This window comes from Lactuca serriola, chromosome 2, assembly GCF_051521515.1.
Source record: "Lactuca serriola cultivar US96UC23 chromosome 2, Lser_US96UC23_V15, whole genome shotgun sequence".
NCBI lineage: Eukaryota > Viridiplantae > Streptophyta > Magnoliopsida > Asterales > Asteraceae > Lactuca > Lactuca serriola.
Genome location: NC_136409.1, coordinates 4,487,228 through 4,494,584, shown reverse-complemented (window position 1 = coordinate 4,494,584; position 7,357 = coordinate 4,487,228).

Below are 7,357 nucleotides of genomic sequence, written 5' to 3'. Positions count from 1 at the left end.
TCCCGTAAACTTTATGTGTTGTTAGCTCGCTATGTGAGTCGCTATAACCATACTATGACTAGAGGTAACCTGCACAACGTCTTTCAGACGCCCTGATCCTATGACTCTTGTCACCCGCAGACCTGCCGATCTGGCTGTAGCTAACAGGGAAGTGTGGGATGTCAACCCCAATATAGATCTATACACAATTATCACGCTTTCCCTACAAGAGATTTTGGTTATAACTTACAGGAATTTGGATCCCGTACTCGGACGTACGGGGAGAGAATGTCTCACAACCTGAGTTAACAAGTTTACGTGTAGTGTGCATGAGTGTAGAACCTTTTTGTACAAATGTACCCTTTTTGTATGAGTATGTTATGTGATGTATCATAAACTATACCTATTATAGTTTATTAAAACAAGGGTGAAAGTGGTAATATACCTAAACTATACATAACTTAGTTTATTCAAATGTTTGTATGTAATAGATGTACTTTGATTATAACAAATTGTTATTTGTATGCTTTGTCTAGAAAAGTCCATTTGTTAACTGATGTATGTCTACATAATAAGGAAATATTGCCATATATTGCGATAACATATAATCACATAAAGATATACACCTTGCTCAACATGCTACAAGGTGAAATGAAATTGATAGCATTTTTCTGTTGTTAACATTTTGATTTGCTGTTCTTAGAAAATTTATAGAAAAATAATCAAAGGTTTAAAACAGAATCCAAAAATTCTGAGAGTTTGGAAAATGAGTCTAGTTTCTCCATAACTTTTCTCATGATTTTTAATGACCTCAAACTTGTGTGAACAAGTCCATAATCACAGACTGGTGCGGATTGATGTTTTGAAATGATAGGCTGTTTTGTAAAAATCACCATAAATTGTAGAAAAATCGTATGAAGATGTGGAAATAGTCATTTTAAAGGTAAGAACGTGAAATATTTTCATCTAATACAGTTTTGAAAACATAAATGTTGAAGTTGTCCAAAAGAGTCCGTGATTGGAGTCCAGCTTTTCTAATGAAGGCTGTTAGAAAAGTTTAGTTATGTTCTTCGTGTTTTAACCTGTATTCCCCCCCCCCCCTAAAATCTTGAGAAAACATGAAAATGTAAGGGTATGAGCTCACCTTATGTGATTTCAGTAGATTAATGTTGGAGAAAGGAAGTGTTTAACTCAAGAACAGTTGAAGATGCCTTGAAGATTTTCGAGAATCTAAGATCAAAGTGATGGAGTTTGTGTAAGCAATCGATAATTTGAGTAGAATGAAGTGTAATAATCACAAGTAGGATGAATTATACTTACCAAGAATATGATAAAGCTTGATTATGAGCCTTGGAATCTCGAAATCAAGAGAAAAAGTTTGAGAGAAAAGTGTTTGATCTTTTGGTGGAAAATGAGAGAATGAATAAAGTGTGAGGAGAGAGGATGGATGTTCCATCTATAAGAACGTGGTAAATGGCTGGAAATCATGATAAATTACTTTGAAATGAGCTAGGTATGGTGTAAGGAGTGTGGCTGGTCATGGAGTGGGTGTGGGTGGTTGCTTGTGTCATAAACTAAAGAAAAAGTCAACACTCCACCTCTTGTGCTTCACCCACTCTTCTTGGATAAGATTTATACCCAAAAAGGTGATTAATTAATAAATATATCTCTTTGTATGTTAAAATAAAGTTTTGGGTGAAAATCCCGCGTTAAAAAAATAAAAAACGGGCCTAAAACGCAAAACTAGTTCAAAATCGGGTGAAAAAGAGCTTCCTGCGAGGCCTCTCGGTCCTAGGCCGAGGTTCTGTCCGAAGGGACCTTCGGTTCCTGAGAGGGTTCGGTCCGAGAAGGTGCATTTCGCTTCTGATGCGTTCGCTTCTGACAATTTCGCTTCTCTTGACTTCGCTTCTGATGCCTTCGCTTCTGACAAGTTCGCTTCTGATGCCTTCGCTTCTGATGTCTTCGCTTCTGATACCTTCGCTTCTGACATGTTAGGTTCCTAAGAGGGGTTTCGGGTCCTTAAGAGGGTTCGGCTCCTTAAGAGGGGTTTCGGGTCCTTAAGTCTATTTTATCCGTTTTTACCCCGTTTTAAGCGGTTTTTGACCTGGTTAAGGGTCGGGATGGGCCGAAAGACTACAAAAAGTTTAAGGAACTTTTTAGAGAGATTTGGGAGAGATTTCACATTCTTGGAGAGATTTTGGAGAGATTTGACATACTTGGAAAGATTTTTCATACAAAGAGAGATTTAGGAGAGATTTCACATACAAAGAGAGATTTGGGAGAGATTTCACATGCTTAGAGAGATTTCTCATAGAAAGAGAGATTTAGGAGAGATTTGACATTCTTGGAGAGATTTCTAATACAAAGAGAGATTTGGGAGAGATTTGACATTCTTGGAGAGTTTTCTCATACAAAGAGAGATTCGGGAGAGATTTAACATTCTTGGAGAGATTTCGGAGAGACTTGAGATACTTGGAGAGATTTCTCATACTTAGAGAGATTTGGGAGAGATTTCTCATACTTAGAGGGATTTGGGAGAGATTTTAGATAAAGAGAGATAGAGTGAAAACGATTGAGAGAGGTTTCGTGTGTGACATTTGTGAGTGTTTGGCTTCCCAGCGCAAGGTCCGTAAGCCCGATTAACGCATTTTTAGATTAGTATTCAATATTGTTTTATCGGTTTGGTTCATACTTAACGCATTTTTAGATTAATGAAATCTAGATATACAAACTTTTTAATTGATGATTTCTCATTAGCATAACGAGTTGTATAGAAATAACACAACATATACCCTAGTACACAAGGGTTAATTAAGTCGATCTTTTTGAGTTGTTTAGTTTAGATGATGTTGAAGATAATTGTGTTGCGTCTTAGGCCCTTTTGTTTTACAACCGGATTGGGCCTGTCAATCCGTGTTCAACTTTGTTAGACTTACTTTTATTAGAAAATTTGTTAGGGTTGTAATATAAATATATGCATGCATGTATGCATATAGTAACAGTTGTCATTCTCATTGATTATTTGTAAACCCTAAAATCCTCTACAGTTGATGTTCTTTATCGAGCTCTTCTGAGGATTGTTTATCAAATCATTCGACACCTTTGATCCATTTACTTGTTCTTAATTGATAATCTGAGTTGTTTCTTTACCTGTTTCCTAGATCTAATCGATCTTCTAGTTTGTTTCAAACTCATCAATTGGTATCAAAGCAGGAGGCTGTGTAATCGATACACTTCTTTTCTGTGAAAAAACTTCGATTGGGGTTATTCCGCATTCATTGATATTTATTGAGCCATCATCTCATAATTGACGTATCTCAATATTTATTGTTTTTGCCCTAATTTGATATATTACAAGTCTGATCTTTGAATAGGTTATTCGATCAATTATGGACGAGTCGCAATCCAATCCCATCAATATTTCAAACAGCATTGGATCAACAACGAAGATTCCCATCCTGTACACCCATGACTATGAAGTTTGGGCGAATCACTTTGAAGATTATGTCATAGGATCTGAGGATAATGGATACCTCATCTGGGAAGCAATTATCTCTGGACCGTTTTCTCATTCAGCAACTTCAAGGATTATTAAAACTCAAAAGGAGTATAATGATCTTCTAAAAGACATTAAAGATGTAGCGCAAGACGAAAAAGATAAATTTCAATGCAATATCAAAGCACTAAGACTGATCAGATTTGCTCTTCAATCCGATACTTTTAGGCTGGTAAGTTCATGCACAACTGCAAAAGAAATATGGGACAGGCTACGTGAATTGTACTCTACAGATGAAGATCTTGAACACTCCATTCAAACTTTACTCTTGTCTGAGTTTGGTGAATTCAAGCAAGGAGCAGAAGAAACGGTGACTCAAACGTTCGATCGCTTCAATCATCTTCTTAGCAAGATGATCAAACATGACATAGAAAGAAAGCTTATTGAACAGAAGGTTACGTTCCTGAATGGACTCAGGTCTGAGTGGAGAGCAATTGTGTCTACAGTTAAAGCACACGAGCAATTCAAATCCTACTCTTTGGCGAAACTGGTAGGCATCCTAAAATCTCAAGAAAAGATAGTATAACAGGAGAAAAATGTGGTTTCAAGTCTAGGTTCGTTGGCCCTCCTATCGAAAAGCAAAGCTGTGATAGAGGAAAAAGAGCTCAACCTGGATGATTATGATCTCACGTCAGAAGACTACGCTATGATGGTGTCAAACCCTAAGAGATTCATCAAGAAGAGATTCCCCACCAACCGGAACCGAAACTGGCAAGGAAGCTATAGCGCTGAAAAGGTCAAAGATGAACCGAAAGTTGAAGAATCAAAGAAGGAACCGAAGGCTGAAGGAGTTTCTGGAGTAAGCTGCTACTATTGTGGAGGAAAGAACCATTATGCAAAAGATTGCGTCCTCAAAAAGATGGTAGAAAAGGATGAAGAAAATGCTGAAGAAACTGTGTTGATGAGAAAGCTCGATGAGTTAAGGAAGAAGAAATCTGCTGCTAACCCCTCTATGAATGCTTTAATTGTGCAGGGCTCGGTAGCTAATGATGAGTTCGGTGGCGTGGAGGTCTGGTCAACCGACTCCGAAGATGAAGAAGTGAGAAAGCCCTCACATAGAAAGGCCTATGTAGCAAAAGAAGAAAGTAGTGGATGTAACAGCCCGGAATTTCCAGGTATTTATTTAAATTATTTTTGGGCATTTTTAAAGGGGGACTCGGCGAGTAGGTGCATGACTCGCCGAGTAGAGCCATAGCTTTGGTCGCAGTCGCAGATATGCGACTGGACTCGACGAGTCCAAATAAGGACTCGGCGAGTCGACGCCGTTTCGGCTGAACCCTAGCCGTTTCATTCTGATCGTATATAACGACCTTATGGCCGTCATGTCACCTCTTTTGGCCGGTTGAAGAACTTCTGTGATTGTGTTAACGTCTGAAGCAAGGGAGGAGCTTTGAGGAAGGCTTGAAGAGGTGTTAGACAAGAAGAAGTAAGTTGGTGAGCAAGGGAATCGAATACTGGAGGCTTGGGGACATCAGGAACACGTTCCAGGTATTATTTCGGATCGAAAATCGGTAGTTTGCGTTGAATGCATGATTAGGGTTAGGAAACCCATTTAAGGGTTTGATATATGTTATGTTGTTGTTTAATCGTCTAAAGAACCCTGTAATAGTGTATATGAAAGCCCAGGAAGTCCCATATCGATATATCGTGTAAACATGTGAAGTACAGGAGGCTGTGGATTAACTGCATGGCGGGGACTCGCCGAGTCCAATGATCAGACTCGGCGAGTAGCTTGAAGATGTACTAGAACTCGCCGAGTTGTTCTTCAGACTCGGCGAGTATCTTGAAGGTTCACTGGAACTCGCCGAGTTGTTCTTCAGACTCGGCGAGTAGCTTGAAGATCTACTGCAACTCGTCGAGTCGTTCTTCAGACTCGGCGAGTAGTGTCAGGGTGTCTATAACTCGTCGAGTCACCCTTTGTACTCGACGAGTCCGGTCAAGATTGACCGTGGACTGTATGCAACTAGTAGGGTCAGTTGTCCTGTCTGTTAAAGTCGTTAATAAAGGATGTGTTATTATAGGGAACCTGCAGAGTAGCGGATCGTGTGCGAGTAACTCGAAGCGTCTATAGAGTTCATATTACGAGGTGAGTTTTCTCACTATACTTCACCCGGAAGGGTTTGATTGCTAGACCGGAAGGTCGTATATGTTATATTCATGATATGTTTAGAGAGGCAAATGCTTTATGTGTGAAATGTGCTTATATGTGATGTATGCTTATACGGGCCGGAAGGCGAAACTTAAGGTGATAGAAAAGGTTGATGTGATGTATGACTATGTGCTATGTGTTTATGTTTATGTGTTATGTTTATACTATCATGGGCCGGAAGGCAAAGTACTATGGGCCGGAAGGCAATCTATTATGGGCCGGAAGGCATTATATATTATGGGCCGGAAGGCGATTATATTATGGGCCGGAAGGCGATTATATTACAGGCCGGAAGGCAATGTTTGTGGACCAAATGGTCCGGGCCGGAAGGCGTATGTGGGTAAGTTGTATACTGGGGAACTCACTAAGCATTTATGCTTACCAGTTGTATTTCATGTTTCTTTTACAGGTACTAGTGATGACCGTGGGAAGGCGCCGGCATGACCGTACACACTGCTTCTGTTGAAGATCCTGGAGTTTTACTATTTATGTTTGAAATAATTTGAAATAAACCCTTTTGTCGAATAATGATGTTTTATTTTTTAAATGAAAAATTTATTTGAAAATTTGAGCTGTTACAATTGGTATCAGAGCCTTGGTTTGAGGGATTCGGGTGTACTTTTGGGTGCAACTGAACTCAGACCGAGGATTTGAGGAAAAACTTTTCTTAAAATAATAAGGACAAAGCGGTAAAAACAAGGGTGGAACAGTGTGTACGAGCAGCCAGCGTCCGAACGGTAAAGATCCCCAGAATACCTTACAATGTTTATGTTATGCACTGAATTATGATTTGTTATGCATGCTAGGAGACTAGGTATACATGATAGGACTAGAATTGCCTGTTTTGTGATGCCTTAGTCTAGGGAATCGCTTATATGAGATATTGGGTAGCATGCAAGTAGATAGTGCATAATAGAGGTAGAGTACCCACTATTCGGGGTTTGGGGAGGAAGATTTGGGACGGATGCTGATACGGTGTGGTCGGTAGTATTGGGCCCGTACTATCGAAGACACCGGATCAGGGGAAGGCTCAAATAAGAATCCCTGGAAATCGAAGACGGGGTAGGGCGCGTATCGAGTACAATTGTACTTGATGGAGTCTCTGATGAATTATTGTTGTATTTCAGAGACATCATGGTTATCACACGCAATGGGGCGAGTTCGAGCGGTGGGAGTGACGAGGATATTCGTCAGATTATCCAGGAGGAGGTAGCTGCGGCGGTTCGGGCCGAAATCCCGGAGATGTTTGGGTCTATCAAGACCACACTGATGGAGGAGTTTGAGGCGCGGTACGCCGCACTCACTGAGGCTGCGGTTGCTGCCGCTACCGCAGCTGTGGCCGCTGCTAGGCCACAAGGAGGTGATTCACTACTATTCAGGGAGTTCAGCAACACGAAACCCCCTGAATTTGACGGGACGCAGGATCCGATTGCGGCTATGAGGTGGATCGCCGACATTGAGGGGTGTTTCTATACTTGCTCATGTCCGGAGCACTTGCGGGTACGGTTCGCTTTGAACCAGCTCCGTCTGGGAGCGAAGGATTGGTGGAAGTTCGTGACGGCGAACTTCACTCAGGCAGAGATTACGGCGGTAACATGGGACAGGTTCACGGAGATGTTCAGGGACGAGTACGTTCCCCCGGTGGAGAGGGAGCGGCTGATTCAGGAGTTCTT